General features: G+C 44.2%; 1 long non-coding RNA gene across 1 annotated transcript in view; it reads right to left on the bottom strand.

The window, feature by feature from the left end:
- Positions 1 to 3172: 3172 nt before the first annotated feature.
- Positions 3173 to 21935, bottom strand: part of LOC147663519 (uncharacterized) — a 106620-nt gene continuing 87857 nt past the window's right edge. The window contains exon 2 of the long non-coding RNA XR_015305303.1: positions 3173 to 4140. This is a non-coding gene — a long non-coding RNA (uncharacterized LOC147663519). The remainder of the gene's footprint in view (positions 4141 to 21935) is intronic.

The following is a 21935-nucleotide window of genomic DNA, read 5'->3' as shown; positions in this document are numbered from 1 at the left end:
GGTCTGCTTTTGACCTTGTACCGGGGGCTGGTTTATGGAAGAGCCTTTTAGATATGGGCATGCCAGCCCCTATTGTCAATTTGTTAATTAGCTTACATTGAAATACCTATGCCCAGGTGCGTTGGGGCAAACCTGGGGAGGTTACTGAAAGGTTTTCCGTGGCTAAAGGTGTTAGGCAAGGCTGTTTTTTAGCCCCTACCCTTTTTTCCTTATATATTAATAGGGTTGTCAACTACTTTGCTAATCACCCCACAGATGCCCCTTCATTAGCAGGAATGAAAATACCTCTACTCATGTTCGCTGACGATACCCTTTTAATATCTAAAACCAGCCAGGGTCTCCAGCAGGCCCTCTCTAGGTTTGAGCTATTCTGTCACGAACATGAGTTGGAGGTAAACGTTTCTAAGACCAAATTTATGGTCTTAAGATGCCATAATCAGATTTCCGCCAGGGTCACAATGGGGGGTTTGCCCTTAGAACAATTGAAGTTGTTTACATATTTAGGAGTAACATTTAGCAACTCCCTAAGCTGGACCCCCCAGATTGAGCTTATGGCCTTGAAACATCTGCAGATTGGACGTGCGCTGATTAAAGAGCACAAACGCTACTTTACTAGGCCTATCTCGCCCCTTATTAAGATCTATGGATCCAAGGTTCTTCCCTCTGTTCTTTATGGGGCAGAACTTTGGGGGTTTAGCAACTTGGACCCGCTGAGTTTAGCCCAAAACAAATTTCTCAGGGTGGCCTCAGGTCTGCCGCAATCAACCCCAAGGATCCCACTTATGTATGATCTAGGGTGTCTTCCGGTTGAGGAGCAGGCTAGAGAGGAGCAGGCTAAATTTCGCCCATTGGCGTTCTGGAGGCGCCTATGGACGACGCCGGAACTTAACCTGTATGCCAGGGCCTGTCTAGATGTTAGAAATACCTCTGGTTCATCGAACATAAGTTGGTTTAGAGATCTTAAATCGTCACTTTATGCCTTGGGGTTAAGTAATCTTTGGGTGGCCCCTGATTCGGCAGTCTTCCCCACAAAGAAAATATTAAAAGCACTGTATTGGGACTGGGTGACCTCAAACCGTCATCAGAGATTGCCTGCCAATAACCTTTCTAGTAAGTTCATTGATCTCAAACATGCCCCCAAGCTTGAAAAATATTGGGACCTTATCACCAAACCAATGGATCGCAAATTGTTCCATCAGCTTAGATGTGGTACGTTGCCTTTAAGGGTATTTACCAACAAATGGTGTTCAAGTGGGTCTGAATGTTGTCCTCATTGTCAAGTTTTAAGCGAAAGTGTTGATCACTTTTTGTTTGTTTGCCCACTGTATGCTGCTCCAAGGTCCAAATGGCTTGGCCCAGTTTGCAGATCCCTGGGTACTCGCTCAGCTATTGAGGCTAGAAGACTCTTAAGAACCAACCTAACCCCTCTTATTGTCACTGGTGTGGCTAAATTCCTTGGATGGGCGTGGGTGATTAGAACTAGGTATTTAAAAAACAGTCAGTGCTAGGCTTGCCTTTGAACATTTTAATGTGACTTTTAATTGTAGATCTAGGTCTTCCAGGTTTTTATATTCTATTACTAATTATTGCTATGTACCCATTATAAGAATGTCTGTTATATTTGATTTAATACTTTTTTAACGCCACATTGAATTAATGTTTTGTACCCATTATAAGAATGTCGGTTACAACTGATTTTATGTGAATTTGTTATTTTATCATGTATAATTTGTATGTACGTCTTTTAAGATGAAATAATCGAATAAAGACTTCTTAAATGGAAATGGAAATGCGGTACGCCTTGTTTATTTTGAACGGCTGACAAATATGAAATGAGATTTTTTGCATGCTTAACTGATATATCAGTATACCATACATCTATGTTTTCCCTCTGTCATATACCTGGGCTACACACAAGTTTGTTTTGTAAAAGGGAGCATTAGTATAGACCTTAGCACTGAAGAAGTACGATAATAAGCCCCTTATAGTTCAATTCTGGTAAGACTGTGCTTTGTATTTAGCAAAAAATGATGTAGTCCCCAAATGTAACCTAAAATATATGATCAGTTGACAAACTCGTATATCTTAACCCCTTGTCTGCTGATGACGGAACCGCTCCGTCATCAGCTGCGGTGGCGCTGTGCTGATGACGGAGCGGTTCCGTCATGGCCCGCTCGCTGCTCATGCGCGAATTCCGCGCCTGCGCTGAGCGTTCTATTGAGCGGGGCGGGCCATGACGGAACCGCTCCGTCATAAGCACAGCGCCACCGACGCTGGTGACAGAGCGGTTCTGTCACCAGCATGCGGCCGCCCCGCCCCCTTAGCACTGCGGCGGAATAGCCGCCGCAGTGAAGGGGTCAAAGCTATGTTTTTGCTTTTGTCATATACTTAGGCTGTACACAAGTTAGTTTTTAAGGGAGCGTTTGCCAGACACTTCAGCACTGAAGGAACACAAGAAAAAGCCCATTTTATTTTAATTTTGGTAAGATTGCGTTTTTGTATTCAGTTAAAAATGTCTTAGTCCCCATGTGTAATCAAAGGGTACATTTATATCCAATTACGATTTGTTTCGACCTTTATAGTATATTATTGGAACATTCTTGCCCCATCTGTGTAAAGTTTGAGATATTGACCACAAATGGAATCTATAGATGTTTATTTGAAAGAAATGCATCTAAGGAAGTGATATTTTGGTCCGATATACGTTGTATATGGTACTTGACAGCCACTGACTCAGTAGGTTGAGAGTCAATGATGTCTATCTCACATCTTCAACACAAAATGTACACAACAAAGTTGCAAAATACGGGCTGTCGGTTGGTTTAGATTTGTTGTATAGAATGTTTGTATAAAGTTGTATATATATAAACAGCCCTTTTTAGAATGTATATATTATTGTAAATATAGTTGTTAACATTATTGTAAATGTAATCTATATTATGTGTACTTATTTCTAGCCCTGAATAAGTCCTTAGGGACAAAACACATTGTCTACCCTGATCTTAAAGAAAAAATTAAATGAAGAAACTTGAAACCAGACCTGCTGAATGGAATGATATTTTTTGTTGTGCAATATTGTATTTTATAATGACTATGTGGTGTGCTGGATCACAGTGTTTTGTTTAAGATTCCATTATCAACCCTTCCATACTCATCCATTTAATCGCATCTCTGAATTTATACAACACCAGGGCATGTTTTATTTTCAAATTTTGTCATTAATAATTAAAAGGCTTATGAATCAGTGTCACACATGATCTATAAAGCACTAAGAAGATTTTCTTGTCATTGAAGTAAGGGCATCTTGCAGTGGAATCAGTAATAGGGATGGGACACATTTTGCCTTTAATATTGAGGTCTGTCCAGGCAGTGCTGCTTCAGGTTGACTCCTTGCAAGCATGGATCAATTATTTATAAATCTTGTTGGTTGCTAAGATGATCTGGGAGAGATCGGTTCATGCCACTCCCAGGCATGGAAATACAGTGCTTCAATGTAAAAGACAGTATCTTGACTCATCAGATGGCCACCTGGTGAAGAGCTACTATAATATGCTGCATTTGAAAACCGTGCACAGAATAAGTTTCAGTTCCGGTGTGAATGCTCCCTACAGTTGAGCTCTAGTTAAAACCTCCCCACTACATGGGAGGTGGCTCCAGATGATTATGTTTTGGCTGTGGGGAGGGGTTGGCTGTTGAGGCAAATCAGGAGGTTTAAAGTTCCCCTCTCCATGACCCCACCCTCTTCTTACTGTATGAGCATATTGTGAACATTATTCTGAGGTTGGGAAGTCCATCCTAGTATAATCACACATTTTCAATCCACTGTGAGGATCGGAACAGGGCGATGTACATTACACAACTGATTTAAAAAGCATGAGAGAGGAATGCTGTTAGAAACTGGTTTTATAGATGGCACATCAATTGAACTTGGTATCGAGAGGTGTCTTGGAGTGGTCATTTTGTTCTGCTTCATCTCCAGTATGCGTATCTGCAAATCTGCATGGATTAATGTTCAACACCTGCCCCCAGGCAATTTGAGAACCATGACAATGGTTGACTTGGGAATTACACCATAATATTCAAAGGTTTCTGTTTCTTCCAACTGCTTGCTTCCGAATACAAGCCGGATGTCTGCAGTAGCTGTAAATCAGACAGGAACACATTTGAGTAATTATACCAATAGACAGAAAATATTTGAGTGCAACAGTCAATGAAGAAAGGAATATGCTCTATAAATACTATCCCATCATCAATGGTGCTATAGTAGGTAACTCTTTTGCCACACATTGATGCAAAGTCACATTGTCACACAGACTTCATAACATTTGTTGACACTTAATATCTTATGGAAAAAAAACATACCTTAGAAATACGCAGTGAACACGGCCCCTCTAGCTGCACTTGTGACCTTGTCATTTACATTGACAACTGATCACTAGCACTACCTGTGCCATCATTGGAGGGGGCACCATCACCTCTGCACTGGTTTTACATATGTGATCCCTTCAGGTTATAGACAGCATAATAACGTGAGCAGTTAGTTGGAGATCTTGGGAGGAGCACTACAGTGCCTCACAAAATGTAATTTTTTCCCCATTAGGACCCACAAAATTGATTATTCTTTCTAGCCAAGGGGTGCATGGGAGGAACAGTCTGGGTTTTTTACAGTGGGTATTCTGACTAAAGGATCGTTTACTAATATCTCACACAATGCAGTACAGCAACTAAAGTTCTGTGCACTTTGTGGGATCGGGAGAGAGCAGAACAGCGCCATTTCTACTTAGATATGGTGCTGCTGATCAGTGGTGTAACGCAGGGCCCTTTAGCCTCTGCATCTCGGGGCCCCAAACACCCTTGAGATGAGGGCCCCATTCAGCTCAAGGTCAATGAATATCTCTGAGTTATGGGTTTTGTGTTACACCACTGCTGTTGTACTCTTCCCAAGTGCTAGCTCATTATCAGGGTGCCCTCACCACACACACACACACACACACACACACACATGCACCTTTGCACCACAGTGCAATGGTGAGCGTCATGTCTAGGAAAGTGTCTGTCCAAGAAGGATAGACGTACGGTACAAAGTACTAAGCTTTGAAAGAAAAGTTGGTAATGTTTGGACCATAAAAGAACCTTTTCTCATACTTTCTGTCTAAATCACGTGTACTTTTATGACACAAAGCCCTATTTCATTGTTTGAAGATAAGGATCGTAGCATGGCAAATGCCATGTTCCATCCAAGGGACAACCCCTTGAGACAAACCAACACAAAGTAATGCAAAGCACTATACGATTGATTTTGAGACCGATCCAGCAAAAAATAAAGTTTTAGGGTGGCCTAAGTGTAGTTGCATTTTGCTGAAAGTCAAAGGAAATATAGAGCAACAAATGGGGACTTAATGTTATAAAGTAGTATGGAAATGGACAGACTTTACGCACCTGGGCAGACCTCTGAAGTCTTTGTGTCGCAGCAAATTAATTCAAAGTGACAAAAAGCTTTTCAAGGTCTTGGATGGGCACTTCCTTTTGCATTGATTTGCACCCCTTTGCATCAAAGGGGTGGGATATGGGTAAAATTAGGGCATTCCAGTCCAAACACCCAGGTTTTTTAAACAAATGCCAATCTACTAAAATTGTCAGTGAGGGCTGTGTGTATTTATTCCTTCAAATAGTTCCCACATTTCATGCATGCTGCACTGTACAGCACACATGCAATGAGTGAGAAGTTTTAAAGTTAGGCCATCATTTACAAAAGGCCTGCACAGCAAAAGCAGCACTTTTTATGATGTTCTGGTGGCAAGCCTCTCAATGATATCTATGAGGTAACGGAAAGCCACCCTGCATGGCTTTGCAAGGGCCTCATAGATATGGAGTTAGGCAAAGCAGTGCAAAGCGCTGCTTTACGTTACTCTATGTCAAGGAGGCACTCCATGGGTGTTGCTGTGGGTGTGCCCACTCTACACCTATGGCATTTGACACTGCCCCAGATTTATAACATCACTTAAACCTAAGGCAGCACCAAAAACGATCACCTCCCCAGAGCAGGAGTAACAAGGAGAAATGTTTAAATTTCTTTTAGTTTTTTCCCCTTTCCACGTGTGCAGCAATCTGCAGCACACATAGAACGAGGAAAATGCCTCTCGTGATTGTTTTTGTGCAGGAGGGTGCAATCTTGGACTTGGCTTGAAGACGAGTCCCACACATTTTTTTGAAAAATAAAGAAAAGGGGCCAGGGTAAGAATACCCTGACAAACCAGATATGGTGGGAGATCCGAAAGCGACCCCACCAAGAGTTAAAAGCCTTTTTTAAATAAAATGTTGTCTTGAATTCGCAGGTGGACCTGCGGTTCGGCAGCAAAATTGAAGAAAAAAAAGATGTATTGACTCCTGCACATCTTTTATACGGTCCTTGGAGGCCAACAAGCCCTCCCATCACCTCCAGTTAATCCCACACAACAGGAATGCTGAAAGGTCTTCGGAGGCCACGCCTCCTTACTCCACTACTCTGCAAACGCACCGCCTGGTGCACTACTGGTTAGGGATGAAGTCCTCGTGGAGGCTGAGGGTCCTAAGGAGACAGGAAGCCCTCCTGTTACCTCTAGTAAGTGTGATACAGCTGGATTTGTGAGAGCTGGTCTGAGGCCCCACCCTTTCTCCACCACTCTACGAACGTGACTACTAGTTAAAAAAAACATAGAAATTCACAATAAAATCAAAGGTTACAGGGATGTTATAGTCAGGAAATAGAATTTTCAAAACGTAGAAATTCACTGAAAAAAAGTATCAGGAACGTTAAAGACATTTAAGTCATTCAAAACCAGCGAAATCCAGCAGTTATAGTTAGCTAAGCTAACTATAACTTATGCCCCAGCAATGCACTACTTATGACCTTACATATTATATCACTCATGACATAGTCAGTGACATCACTCATGACATCTTAAATTACATCACTCATGATATCTAAAATGACATCACTGATAACATCACTGATGACAACATCCACACTCACACCTATTCACTGATTCATAGAGCCACTCATACATCAACTCACCATCTACAGTCACTAATGCAACCACTAGCTCACACACACAGCCACTCATTTGAATTTGAATTTAAAAGTTTTTGTACAGCGCTCGCATACCCAGCGGTTTCATGGCGCTAGTGGTGAACAGTGAGTGGCAGCAGCAGAAGGATTAGGGGTAGGCTTGCGTGAACAGAAAAGTTTTAAGATTTTTACGTAACAGGGGGTAGGAGGGTGAGGTGCGCAGAGCAATCGGAAGGGAGTTCCAAAAAGTTGGAGCCAGGACAGCGAATCTCGCTCCGCCCGCCCTCTGTTTTTTAAAGCGAGGGATGGTGGGGAGGGCCAGATGGGCCGAGCGAAGTTCTCTGCCTGGACAATAAGGTTTGATGAGGGCACAGATGAACTCAGGGGCAGTGCCCACTCTGGCTTGGTAAGTGAGACAGCCGAGTTTAAACAAGGCACGCTCCCTTATGGGGAGCCAATGCAGAGTTTTGAGTAAAGGGGTGACCCGATGATATCTGGGAAGGCCATGGATCAGGCGGGCCGCCTGATTCTGCACCAGTTGTAATCGGTGGATCATATATGCAGGGGCTCCGTTATAGACTATGTTGCCGTAGTCTATACGGGACAATACCATGGCTAGCATGATGATTTTTAAAGCTGGGGGGGAGAAGAAGCGGGAAACTTTTCTAATTACTCTGAGAGAGAAAAAAGATGAAGAAACAACAGAGTTGACTTGTGGGAGGACAGTAAGCTGGGGATTAAGAAAGATTCCCAAGGTTTTCACTTTAGGGACCGGGAGTGGAGGAGCACCAAGGGAGGGGGGCCAGAAAGAAGAAGACCAGGGACTGCAGCCACCTCCGGTCAAGACCAGATCGGTCTTGTCCGGGTTGAGTTTAAGGTGGCTGCAGTTCATCCAATCTTGAATGAGGGTCATGACGGTTTGAACATTCAGGGCAGATGAAGGTGAGTGGGACAAATTAAAAATGCATCTACTCACTGACCAATACAGCTACTGACACATCCAGTCATACAGATATACAGACACTTACACGCCCACTCGTAAACCCATACAGCCATTCTTATACTTAATCAGTCTATACAAATACTCAAACATCCACTCACTTACTCATAGATATACTAACACATCCATTCACTCATGTATACAGTCACTGAGACAAGTATATATTTTCCCATAAAACCTCTCTCACACTCACTTACTAACTGATGCAGCCCCTCACACATCCTTTCACTCACCCATACAACTACTCACACATCCACTCACATACCCTTACACCCACTTACATGCCCATTCATGCACCCATACTGTCAATTACGTACCCAGTCACTCACCCACACAGACATTTATGTACCTGCTCAGTCACCCATTCAACCACTCATGCATACTCATTCATCATTTACAACCAATGACACACCCGCACCCTCACCCATTCAGCCACTCATTCATCCTCTTATTCACCATTACAGACACTTACACATCAACTCACTAACCCATACAGATACTCACACAACCACTCACTTAATCATACACCCACTAACACACACTTGCTCACCCACACAAAAACTCGCACACCCACTCACTTGTATACAGTCATCCAAACACCCTCATCAACCCTAAACCCTAAAATACCCTCACCATCCAAATACCCTTACCCACCCTAAACCCTGAAAACACCCTTACCATCCAGATACCGTTACCCACCCTAAAAATACAAGTGTGGTCTCCCGGGTCCTGGGGCCCTACGGGCATTAAAGAAAAAAAGGAAGGGGGCACAAGAGGCACCCCCTCCTGAGGCTCTTTGAGCCCCAGAACCACCACTTCACCAGAGTTTATTTTACAAAAAGAAGGGGGGCACACAGAATCCCCTCCATAGGCTCTTTCGAGCCCGGGTGATCACCTTCTCCTCAGGGCTTTTCTTAAAAGTTTGGAAGGGAGCCACACGGACCCCCTTCCATGAGCTCCCTGTAGAACCCTGGGGACCACCACCTTCCTTGGGCTTTGCTGTATTAATTAGAGGGGGGTCACGCAGACCCCCATGCCCCAGGGACCACCACCTCCCAGGGTCCTGCTATGAAAATATATGTGGAAGCGGGCACGTGACCAGGACCTCCCCAGTGCTGGCCTGTGAACAGCCACCCCCCAGGGCTCGCTCCTGCTATGTCCCGGGGGGCCTAACTCCGGGACAAAGCTGTTTGCTTTTGCTAGGCAGGGGCTGACAGCTCCCGCAAAAAAAAAAAAGCAAACACTCAGTTTTTAGCAAGCAGAAGCTGTCAAAGTGCTCCTGCTTGCTGGAAGCGGAGGTTTCATCTCTTTCCCTGCCACAGACATGTAGGCAGAGAAAGAGATGAAACTATTGCTCTTCCACACAGGTAGCTGCATTTCCATCAGCTCCCTGTGTGCAATAACAATGTTGGTTCCCGCAGGAGGTGGGGAGCTGGCTGGGACCACAGGGCTTGAGGCCCCCCATAGTTCCCAAGATGCACATTGAATAATGGCCAGGTCCTGGGGATTGGGGTCCCTGGGGCTGAAATCGTGATGACATCATCCACAGAACCACTCACACACCCACTCTAGCTCCGTAGAACCTCTATTACAGCTACTCTTACTCCCACACAGCCCCTCACATACCCATTTACAGACCCATACCAGTACTCACACAACCATCCCTTCATCCATAGAGCCAATCACACATCCACTCTCTCATAAAGCCACTCACACACCCTGTTACTCACTCATACAGCCACTCATGCATTAACTCACTCACCAATACAGCCACTCACATCCAGCCATACAGACACTTACACAGCCACACATACACCCTTATAGCCACTCACACACACACACACTCAATAACCCACACAGAAACTCACACAGCCACTCAATCACCCATACAGGTACTCACACACCCACACACTCACCCAGCAAAGCCACTCACACTCCCACTCACTCGCCAATACAACTACTCACACACCCACTCACTTAAATGTCTTATGTCTTGCCTTAACATTTATATACAATTTTTTGTATAAAATCTTCACACTATCTGTGATAAGATAGGCCCTGAATGAATGGGGGAGTATGTCTGAGGACTTATATTAGGTGGCATAAATAGATCATGTGGCTTAAAATGAAATGAGCAAGATTTCCTCTGAATTGGACGTAATGAAGTCATATTAAATTTCATTTTTTTAAAGAAAAAAAATAAACGAATTAAAAAATATATATTACTGTATAAATACATATTTTTGATAAATGAACAGTATCTGGGTATTTACATTTGAAAATCTCAAGGTCCAATATTTGAAATGTGTTTCCTAAATGTTTTTCACATATGTGTTATTTAGACCCTGATTTAGGAAATATTGTCAGGGGTACCCCTATTTTTGCAAACACACCCACTCACCTATATAGCCACTGACACACCCACGGAACTACTTAAATACCCATTCGCACATTCATACAACCACTCACACACTGACTCACTCACCTTAACATCCACTCACACAGACATTCACTCTCCTATACAGCTGCTCACACCCACTTACTTACCTATACACACATTCAAACATCTACTCACTCACCCATATAGCCACTCACACACCCATTCTCTCAGCCATACAGGCATTCAGTCACCCATACAGTCACTCACACACCTATGCAGCCACTCACGCAACCACTAACTCACCCATACAGCTACTTACACACTCACTCTCAAATACACCCACTCACAGTCACTCACTTACCCATACAGCTGCTCAAAAACCCACTAACACATCCATACACCCACCCACACACCCCTAAAGCCACTCAGACCCACTCACATACTGATACAGACAGTCATCAGTCACTCAGATGATAAATGCTAAAATAGTATGACTACTAGTACAGTAAGAATAGTAATTTAACTTATGTTGTAGCTTAGTATATATTTTTAAGTCTCAGAAACATTTATGAAACACACTCACCAGATGAGATGTCATTAGTGATGTCACTGACCATGTCATGAGTGATGTAATATGTGAGGTCATAAGAAGTGCATTGTGGGGGTGTAGTTATGGTTAGTTCATGTAACTAAAACTGCAGAATGTTTATGGTTTCGCATGAGTGGAATCTGAGACTAACTATAATGTCTCTGTATCCTTTAGATTTTTCAGGGAACATATATATATATATATATATATATATATATATATATATATATATATATATATATATATATTACCTACTGGCGTATATATATATATATATATTACCTACTGGCGATAGCCAGTAGGTATATATAGTTAGAATTTTTTCTCTATGGGACTTTTGAAAATTCTATGTCTAATAACTTTGGCGTTTGTGGACGGAATCGGCTGAAATTTTCAGGAAAATGGCACATTTTGATTCTGAGCAGCCCCTGAAAATTTAGGGGGGTTTCGTCAAGGGGGGGCTGAGAAAAAAGGGGGTCCCAAAACGCGTTTTTTCTATTCATTTTTCCATAGGGCGGTTGGACTCACTTTTAGCTCGAACGGCTGAATGGATTTGCACGAAACTTGGCAAAATTGTAGGGACTGTTAGCCCGATGTGCCTTTGCTAGGTCTCAATATATGTGCTACAGTAGTTTTTGAGAAATTAACGTTCAAACCAAGATATATATCTGTAACAGCGCTCTGGGCAGCGATCCGGTCCGCTTACTTTTCGCTTATCGGAACTTTGCGCGCAGAAAGCTGATTGGCTCTCCGGTGTCTGTCAACATTCTAAACAGTCCGGAGCGGACGCCATCTTGTCTCTCGGTAGGATCGAGAGAGAAGAAGAGGTGGAAAACGAAAGGGGAATTTAATGAAAGGGGGCAAGGTATCCCCCTCTTGACCCCCTAGGAATGTTGTTGGGGTTATTAAAGGGTCCCGTGGGGAAAATAAAAAAAAAATGATTTTTCACGGTAGAAGCGCGGCCGCGAACTGGTAGCGAAACGGGAATTCGCCATTTTGTGCTTCGTTAATTAAATTACTAGTTATAAGTGGGTGCGGGAGATGTATCCTAATCCCCTATGTTTCCTGAGGGTGGCTGAGGAGGCTGATATATGTTGATACATCTCTTCCAGCGGCTGTGCGTGAGCTTTTTTTTTTTTTTGCTGCGTGACAGTCCGGAGCGGCCGCCATCTTGTCTCTCGGTAGGATCGAGAGAGAAGAAAAGGTGAAAAACTAAGGGGGAATTTAATGAAAGGGGGCAAGGTATCCCCCTCTTGACCCCCTAGGAATGTTGTTGGGGTTATTAAAGGGTCCCGTGGGGAAAATAAAAAAAAAATGATTTTTCACGGTAGAAGCGCTTCACGGGCCGCGAACTGGGCCGCAAAGTGGTAGCGAAACGGGAATTCGCCATTTTGTGCTTCGTTAATTAAAGTACTAGGTATAAGGGGGTGCGGGAGACGTATCCTAATCCCCTATGTTTCCTGAGGGTGGCTGAGGAGGCTGATATATGTTGATACATCTCTTCCAGCGGCTGCGCCATCTTGCCTTTTTTCGAATGCCACAATTTTGTCGTGCACGGCAGCCATTTTAGATGCCAGGCTGGTCCCAGGCTATCACCTAACCCTGCGGATGTAGTTTATGGCCCCAGCTGTAGAGAATTCAGACATGCCAATCCTCCTGATTCAGGCGTGTGAGTACTGATTTCAGTGCTAGTCTCCCGCCTCCCGATTTCTGCAAGCAAAAACCCGGGGGCATATTACGAACAACTAGCGATAATTTTTGTCTCTAACTTGTTTAGAGACAAAAATTATCGCCGCACATCGGCGATTTGTATCGCAGATAAACCTTGCTATTATCGCAGAAAAGTCAGCGATATTCATGTATTATCGATCTAATGCTCTTAGCCATGTTATCCACCTCCCATTGGATAACATGGCTAAGAACTGCTCAGGGCAGGTGTTAGATTTTGGAGATATTCGCGCTTAGCGCGAATATCTCCAAAAGTTGGTAATAGAAGGTAGCGATGTTAGGGACTGTTTCCAGTCGCTAACATCTTGGCACGCCACTTTGCATGTCATTAGTGATAAGTATCACTGACATGCAAAGCGGGGCCCAAGATGGTCGCTATCTCCTTTTAGCTGTCACTAACTGGTGTTAGCGACAGCTTGGTAATAGGGAAATAATTTTATCTCCGCTTTCATGGCTTTTAAAGCCAAAAAAGCGGAGATAAACCCCCTTGATAATATGCCCCACGATTCCTTGGGGGTTTCAGCTGACAGGGCTTGGTATTGTGTTACATGGTAATTTTTCCATGAAACGTCAGAGGGTCGATGCAGGGGTTCTAGAAGAGGTGATAAACCATTTAAGCCTCATGAACAAGCGCATGGTCTTTTAAAGATTTGTGAAGTACTCGGGGCGGCGGTGTGTGTGTGCCCTCTTTCAGGAGCGGGCGGGGGGGGCACTGCCAGCAACTTGCCAGGTCAGGTAGTGTTCAACACGTGCATCACCCTTTCTCTGCCTGCTATTGCGCTCCATGCTTCTGAAAGGTAAGAAAAAGAACGTGCATTTGAGTTTGAAATGTCCGATCCTGCAGCAGCACACTTCCAAAGCCCACACATGACAATAACCCGATTCAAGGCCCCATTCACCCGTTTTTAAAAAAATAGATAACACTCCAACAAAGTAAGGTTATAAAACTTTATTAACTACTAACTTTAACGAACGGAACAAAAACTAAAAACATTTAAACATTTCTCAACACAAAAAGCAACAATGGTTAGAAGCTGTCTTTTGTGCGAATAGTCCCAAGGCAGCACAACGTGCAGAGTTCTGGACGGCACCCAGGTGATGTCGCCTGGGTGCCGCACTGGTTTAGGGATCCTACAATGCTGCTCCGAAAATTGGCGTGGGGCGTCCCGGGTGGGGCGGGGGGAGGCCTCGTCAGTAGCGGTCTGTTGTGCGAATAGTCCCAAGGCAGCACAACGTGCAGAGTTCTGGACGGCACCCAGGTGATGTCGCCTGGGTGCCGCACTGGTTTAGGGATCCTACAATGCAGCACAGAAAAACAGCGTGGGGCGTCCCGGGTGGTGCGGGGGGAGGCCTCGTCAGTAGCGGTCTGTGTCCAGTGTCACATGGCTGACACAACATGTACGACAGGCACCCAGGTGATGTCCAGTAAACTGCCGCACTGGTTTTGGTATCCTACAATGCTGCTCCGAAAATTGGCGTGCGGCGGCCCGGGGGGGGGCGTGGGGGAGCCGGCGTGAACGGGCCTCCCCAGGTGGCGGCCATCTAGCTGAGTTGCGCTCGCTCTTGCGGCCACAGCGTCTCGCTCACCATGTTGTTGAGTTGCTCCCACTCTTGCAGTGCAGCGATAGGCGGCTGCCACATGGCTCTTAAAATGGCGGACAGCTCCTCGGTTTTAGGCCTGGTCCACTGAAATGGTCCTGGGACACTTTGGAACTCGGACGCTTGCCTGCTAGGGCTTGGGCTCCATTCTCGAAAAGCGTCCCCTCAGCCGTGAAGATTGTATAAAAGTCTTGGGGGCCCCCGACTCCCGCAGGCTTCCGGTGGGGAGCGGCTGCCATGATTGCTCGCGGAATGACCACGACGGAGCCACGAGATGGTGGTGCTCTCATGCTGACGCCAGCTTCAGTCTGAATGATCCAGAAACAAGGTGGGGCTTTCATCGTTTGGGAAAAAAAAATGTTCTAAACCAATGAAAAGTGTTATTTTTAGGTCATATGACCAAGCCTTCCATCTTTAGGAAACCAAAAGTAAAATGAACCAATGAAAAGTTTTATAAACAAGTCACATGACCTGTTATGCGGCATAGGGCTACAAAAAGCGTAGAAAATCCGTTGGCACGTGAGGCGGCGTCAGTAGCGGACCGATGTGCGAATAGGCCGAAGGCAGCACAACGGGCCGAGATCCGGATGGTACCGAGGTGGTGTCCAGCAAATTGCCGCACTGGTGTGGCCATCCTACAATGCTGCGCCGAAAGACGGCGTGTCCAGCTGAGTTGCGGTCACTGTTGCGGTACAGTGACTCGAACGCGCCGAGATCCGGATGGCACCGAGGTGGTGTCCAGCAAATTGCCGCACTGGTGTGGCCATCCTACAATGCTGCGCCGAAAGACGGCGTGTCCAGCTGAATTGCGGTCACTGTTGCGGTACAGTGACTCGAACGCGCCGAGATCCGGATGGCACCGAGGTGGTGTCCAGCAAATTGCCGCACTGGTGTGGCCATCCTACAATGCTGCGCCGAAAGACGGCGTGTCCAGCTGAATTGCGGTCACTGTTGCGGTACAGTGACTCGAACGCGCCGAGATCCGGATGGCACCGAGGTGGTGTCCAGCAAATTGCCGCACTGGTGTGGCCATCCTACAATGCTGCGCCGAAAGACGGCGTGTCCAGCTGAGTTGCGGTCACTGTTGCGGTACAGTGAGTCGAACGCGCCGAGATCTGGATGGCCCCGATGTTGTGTCCAGCAAGTTGCCGCACTGGTGTGGCCATCCTACAATGCTGCGCCGAAAGTCGGCGTGGGGTGCCCCGTTGGCTTATGAGGTGATGTCAGTAGTGGACCGATGTGTGAATAGGTCGGAACCAGCACAAGGCACCAAGATCCGAATGGCAAGTCCTGGATGTTGAGTGCCTCAGTTGAGAGTTCTGAGCAGTGCTTGTAAGACTGTCTGAAGCTTATTTGCACCTGCTGCAGCTTCACTAGGTCCGGCGGAACTTTTTTCCTTTTCCTTTCTGCTTCTTTTCCTACAATGCGTTTCATCTGAAGACACGACCAGGTCCCTGAATGTGTGCAGGGGGACGCTATTGATTGAATGAAAATGGCGGCTTGACACAAAGCTGACTCAAGCGTTACTGTTGGTGCTATACAGACAAAAATTGGTTTTCAGTTTGTACATTCTTCAGGTTTTTTTTTCCATCCAAGTCTGATTGAGAGTTTGTAGAAAAATGGCTTCAGATTTTCCACATACTACTCTTCAACATTCTTCCTAAATGTAACAATGTGAAACTCACTAGGAGAACGGCTGTTTCTGTTTCCTTTCAAAATGCTGCCACCAATATTTTCTGAATGGAAGACACCATCTTGTAGCATAAAGGGCCGAAAGGGGTTCTGGTCTGGCCGATGGTTGGTGGAGACATTTTGACTATATCTTGGACCTGCCCGGCCTCGCCCAAAATGGCGCCGGTATAAATGGGACTCGTAACTCCTTGCCCGCAAATGTATATCTAGAAAATGTTATTGTAAGTGGCCCTGTCGTATTTTAATTACAAAATGTACGTCCACCGATTCCGCAACTGTTAGACACCTTTGTTCTTGTCACCTAATGGCCCGCTCGTTACGTTCTTCTACAGTGTAAATGTCTCCTCATCATATACGATTTCAGTTTGCTCCGTGGCCGGCCCACGTGGTTATAGGCCCGTATTTGTATACTGACATTTTCACAATAAAGGTTTTTAAAACAAAACACGGTAGTAGTATTTACATTTGTAAAGTTTTTACTTTTAGTGACTGTTTTCGAATCAGTAAAAGGCAAGTGAAATAAAGCAGTCCAATTACATGACGGATAAAAGGTATAATATGTAGGAACGCAGTAAAGATAAATGGTCAAGGGCAGTTGTGTTTTTCATGTCTGCAACATAAAGTTATCGATAAGAATCTGATAATCAGGCGTATCGGCGACTAAGACAGCAGGCCGAATCTCTTTTACTCAACGGCTCCGTCATGGAAGGAAGAAACGCCCTTTTTCTCGAAAAAGGAATATATTTTACTTGCAAGACAGTTGTAAATTTTCCGGGAAAGTACATTAGCCTGGAATATTATAACATATGTTTGAAAAAAAAATATTGTTCGAAAATAATAAAAAGCGTAATTTTTAGGTCATATGACCAAGCTTTTCATCATTAAATTAACAAAAGTAAAATGAACCAATGAAAAGTTTTATTAACAAGTCACATGACCTGTTATGCTTACGTTACGCGCTGCGCGCCGCGCCTCGGATCACTTCCGGGTGCGCTAACGCGGCGTGTCATAAAACGCATTACGCGACAACGTAGGTCAAGAATATAGTCTAAATGTCTCCACCAACCAGCGTTCAGAACACAACCCCTTTCAGCAGTCCAAAAAGTTCTGTTAAATGACAACAGAGGGGACAGGCAACAAGAACCATCAGTCAAAGAGGGGAGGGCAAGTTCTTCTCTTCCGGGTCATGTTGGGGCGCTACCGGAACTGATCGAATTGGTAGTCTATAGTGTTTCTGGATGTTTCAGACTAAAGCTGGCGTCAGCATGAGACCACTACCATCTCGTAGCTCCGTCGTGGCCATTCCACGAGCAATCATGGCAGCCGCTCCCCACCAGAAGCCTGCGGGAGTCGGAGGCCCCCAAGACTTTTGTAGAATCTTCACGGCTGAGGGGACGCTTTTCGAGAATGGGACCCAAGCCCTAGCAGACAAGCGTCCGAGTTCCAAGGTGTCCCAGGGCCATTTTAGTGGACCAGGCCCAAAACCGAAGAGCCGGCCGCCATTTTGAGAGTCCTGTGGCAGCCGCCTATCGCTGCACCGCAAGAGCGGGAGCAACTCAACTACATGATGATTGAGACGCTGTAGTCTCAAGAGCGGGCGGTAAACAGCTGAATGGCGGAAGAGGCACAGTGTAGCAAAAGCGGGCGGAATGGCAACTAAAACGATAAAGGGGCGCCCCACTACAGCTTGTCTTCAGGTCAAACGGATTGTGGGACAAGGTCCAGAATTGAAGAGTCATCAAAAGGCAAAAAGTTCCGCCGGACCCCGGGAGCCGGCCGCCTATGTCGGGGGCGATCTCAGGCTACACCAGTGCTATAAGACTTGGGGAGGGTGTCGGAGCCAAGCGTCTTCTCCGAGTCCATGGCCATCACACCGCCCCTCAGGGGCCTCCGTCAAGCTGTTTAGGAAGGTAACATATCACATTGTTTTCTAATGCAGTCAGGTCCACAAACGACACTCACTTACTTTGAGAATAGTGAAGCTGCAGTAGGTGGAAATAAGCTTCAGACAGTGTTACAAGCACTGCTCAGAACTCTTAACTATGGCACCCAACATCCAGAACTTATGCTATTTGAGAATGGTAGTGACATCGAAGCATCTCAGGGACCAAAACCATTAACGTACTTTCACGTATGAAAATCTTACTTGGGGAGGGGGCAGGAGCGAAGCGCCCCCTCCCAGTCAGCGCCACCACACCGTATGTTGAAAATCTGAAGCCATCGTTCTACAAAGTCAACCAAACTTGGATTGAAAAATCTAGAAAAATGTACAAACTGAAAACCAGTTTTGGTCTGCATAGCATCAGTAGCAACGCTTGAGTCAGCTTTGTGTCAAGCCGCCATTTTGATTCAACAAAGCACAGGCATTGAAAAAGGCTGAAATTCAGAACTCTAAACTATGGCACCCAACATCCAGGAGCTTGCCATCCGGATCTTGGAGCCTTGTGCTGTTTTCGATCTATTCACACATCGGTCCACTACTGACATCATCTTATAAACCAACGTTATGTAAATAGTTTTTTAATAAAATGTTTTACCCTGTTTCTTTGCTGGTGTGTTGTCTATATTTTTAATATTTGCATAGGGTTTGTCGTTATTTTGTGCGGGATGGGTGATGGAGCCGAGCTGTCTTGTAGCCCTCATGGTGTGGAGCTCAGTTCATCTCACTATTTTCGTATTTCTCATGAAGGGTTGTTCCTAATATTTCTATTTTAGCGAGGTCAAAAAGAGATCCAATTAGTGGCCTACTGATTTTGCTCGATTACTTTTATTTTTTTACACGATTTTTCACTATCTGCAAAGACTAAACAGAGTATTGCGACTTTGTGCTTGTTTGTAAATAGAGAATGATCCAAAGAGAACCAATTCTAAAACAGTAAATGCTTGGACAACAATCAATCAAATGGAGAGACAAGGAGGCACGACGGATTACAACGGGGGTAAAGGCCTGCGTTAACTACCCTTCAGTATCTGCAAAGAGAGAGTACTACTAAGACAAAAGAGGGGAGGGGGGGGGGGGTGCAGCGTTCAAAGCACATCAGCGTGCATAAATACGAAAATGTTTTTATCTATCACGTACTTGACATTTTAAAGCTTTTCATATTTGCTATTAAAAAACCAATGAAATTCACAGAAAAAACCATAGGTTATAGTGGATATATAGTTAGGAATTTGCATTTACAAAACCTTGAAAATTCAATGAAAAAACCATTGGTTTTAGGCCATATATAGTTAGGAATTAGCATTTACAAAACCTTATTTTACTCGCATAAAACCATTGAAATTCCATATATAGTTAGAAGCGCTAACTATATATCGCGCACCCGCAATCCACTGCTGATGATGTCACATATTACATCATTCATGACATGGTCAGTGACATCACTGATGACATCACTGATGACATCTCAAATGACATCACTGATGACAACTCAAATGACATCACTGATGACATCTCAAATGACATCACTGATGACATCACTGATGACAACTCAAATGACATCACTGATGACATCTCATTTGTCATCACTGATCACATCACTCATGTGATAATACAATGAACCTCTTCAGACTCTAATATAACCTTACATACTCTCAGTATAAACAGACACTCACAGACTGTCACTCATCCATGGAGTTACTCACACACCTAGTCAGTCATGCAAAGAATCAATCACACCTCCATTTCCTCAACTATAAAGTTATACACATCTTACTTATTCAAACATATAATAACACATATTTATTCTCTTATATAATCCCTGATACAAGCTCACAGTGATCGATACAGCCACTCACACATTCACTGGCTCTTATGTTCAGTTATTTATATATCTCAACTCTCACATGTATTGTGTTTTACATACGTACTTACTTGCACATGTAGCAATGAGAAATCCATTCACTCACCAACACACCCATGCATAGTCAACCGCCCATATAGCTGTTTCCACATGCACTCTTGAACTCATACTCCTAGTGAATCAACTGCTTACACATCTATGCACAGAGTCACGCACCTCCCAGCCACCCACACACACACTCAGCCTCCCATTCAAATACTTGGGCAACCAATCAATAACCCATATGGCCACTCTTATAGCTACTGATCAACACATGCAGTAGCTTACACAACAACAAACATACTGATGCACAAATTAAGACAGTTTAGTCACTAACCCATGCACTCAGTGAGACACATTTAATCACTCACTCATACAGTCAGTCATGCACCTACTAAATTCTTCATCCAGACACTTATACATCCACTCATTCTTCAATATGTGAAACATATTTAAACTTTACAGACACATACAATCACTGGATGTTGTGATCAGTGATGTCATCAGTGATGTCATTTGAGATGTCATCAGTGATGTCATCAGTGATGTCACTGACCATGTCATGAATGATGTAATATGTGACATCATCAGCAGTGGATTGCGGGTGCGCGATATATAGTTAGCGCTTCTAACTATATATGGAATTTCAATGGTTTTATGCGAGTAAAATAAGGTTTTGTAAATGCTAATTCCTAACTATATATGGCCTAAAACCAATGGTTTTTTCATTGAATTTTCAAGGTTTTGTAAATGCAAATTCCTAACTATATATCCACTATAACCTATGGTTTTTTCTGTGAATATATATATATATATATATATATATATATATATATATATATATATATATATATATATATCCTACTGGCGGACGCCAGTAGGTAATTGTAGCTAGAACCTAGTTTCTATAGGAATAGCATTTTTTGATTTGCTAATAACTTTGCAGTTGTTTGACGAATCTTTGCAAAATTCTCCCCAAAAAAGTCTACCCAGGTCAGCTCCTATACTGAAAGTTTGGGGGTGATTCGTAAAGCGGGGGCTGAGAATAAAGGGGGCCCCAAAACGTGTTTTCCCCATGTTAATTTCCGTAGGAAATTTTGCGATGAGCTACAGCTCTAACTGCAGAACAGAATTACCCCAAATTTGGCAAAAAGATAGAGCTTGGTTTGGAAAGCGACCTTTCTTTTAAATGGTGTAAATCCGTTCAGTAGTTTTTGAGAAATTCAAAAAATAAAAGTCAAAAAATCAATTTCCCATAGGAAACTTTGGGCAAGGCTACAGCTGAAACTACTGAACGGAATTACCCCAAATTTGGCAAAAAGGTAGTGCTTGGATTAGAAAGTGACTTTGTTTTAAATGGTGTAAATCATTCAGTAGTTGCTGAGAAATTAGAAAAATAAAAGTTTCGATATCTGGGCAGAGCCTAACTCCAGAGCACGAGCTTCACTCTGATTATGCCACATTTGGCAGGGAGTAAGGTCATGGTCCAGAAAGCACGCTTTTGTTGAAATGGTTAAATCTGTTCAGTAGTTTTTAAGATATTAAAGGAAAAAATAGATATATATCTGGGCAGAGCCTAACTCCTGAGCCTGAGCTTGCCTCTGATTGGCTGCTAACACTTCAAACCAGGAAGTGTCCTCTGATTGGCTGCTAACAGTTCAAACCAGGAAGTGTTAACAGCCATCTTGTGCCTCGCGTGAAAATATAAAACAAAGGTCCTGGGGGCAATTTAATATACCTGGGCTCTGTCTGTGCGAGATACCCCTTTCACGCTCCCTCTGCCACCATCACCTGCTTGCAGCTATGCCTTTAGAAGGCAGTCCGTCGGCTCGTAGCTCTGTACCTTTGCGACCTAGTACGCTGCTGTGTCTCCATGCGAGCCGACACGCCACATTTGGCAGGGAGAAAGGTTGTGGTCCAGAAAGCACGCTTTTGTTTAAATGGGGTAAATCTGTTCAGTAGTTTTTGAGAAATATTGTACAGATATCGATATTTGAGAATTCTGACATCTGATTGGTTGAGGCGTTACGAGCACGAGCTTGTGGTTAATTGGCTGC

This window comes from Lissotriton vulgaris, unplaced genomic scaffold (assembly GCF_964263255.1).
Source record: "Lissotriton vulgaris unplaced genomic scaffold, aLisVul1.2 SCAFFOLD_3846, whole genome shotgun sequence".
Taxonomy (NCBI): domain Eukaryota; kingdom Metazoa; phylum Chordata; class Amphibia; order Caudata; family Salamandridae; genus Lissotriton; species Lissotriton vulgaris.
This window is presented reverse-complemented; position numbering and strand designations above follow the sequence as displayed.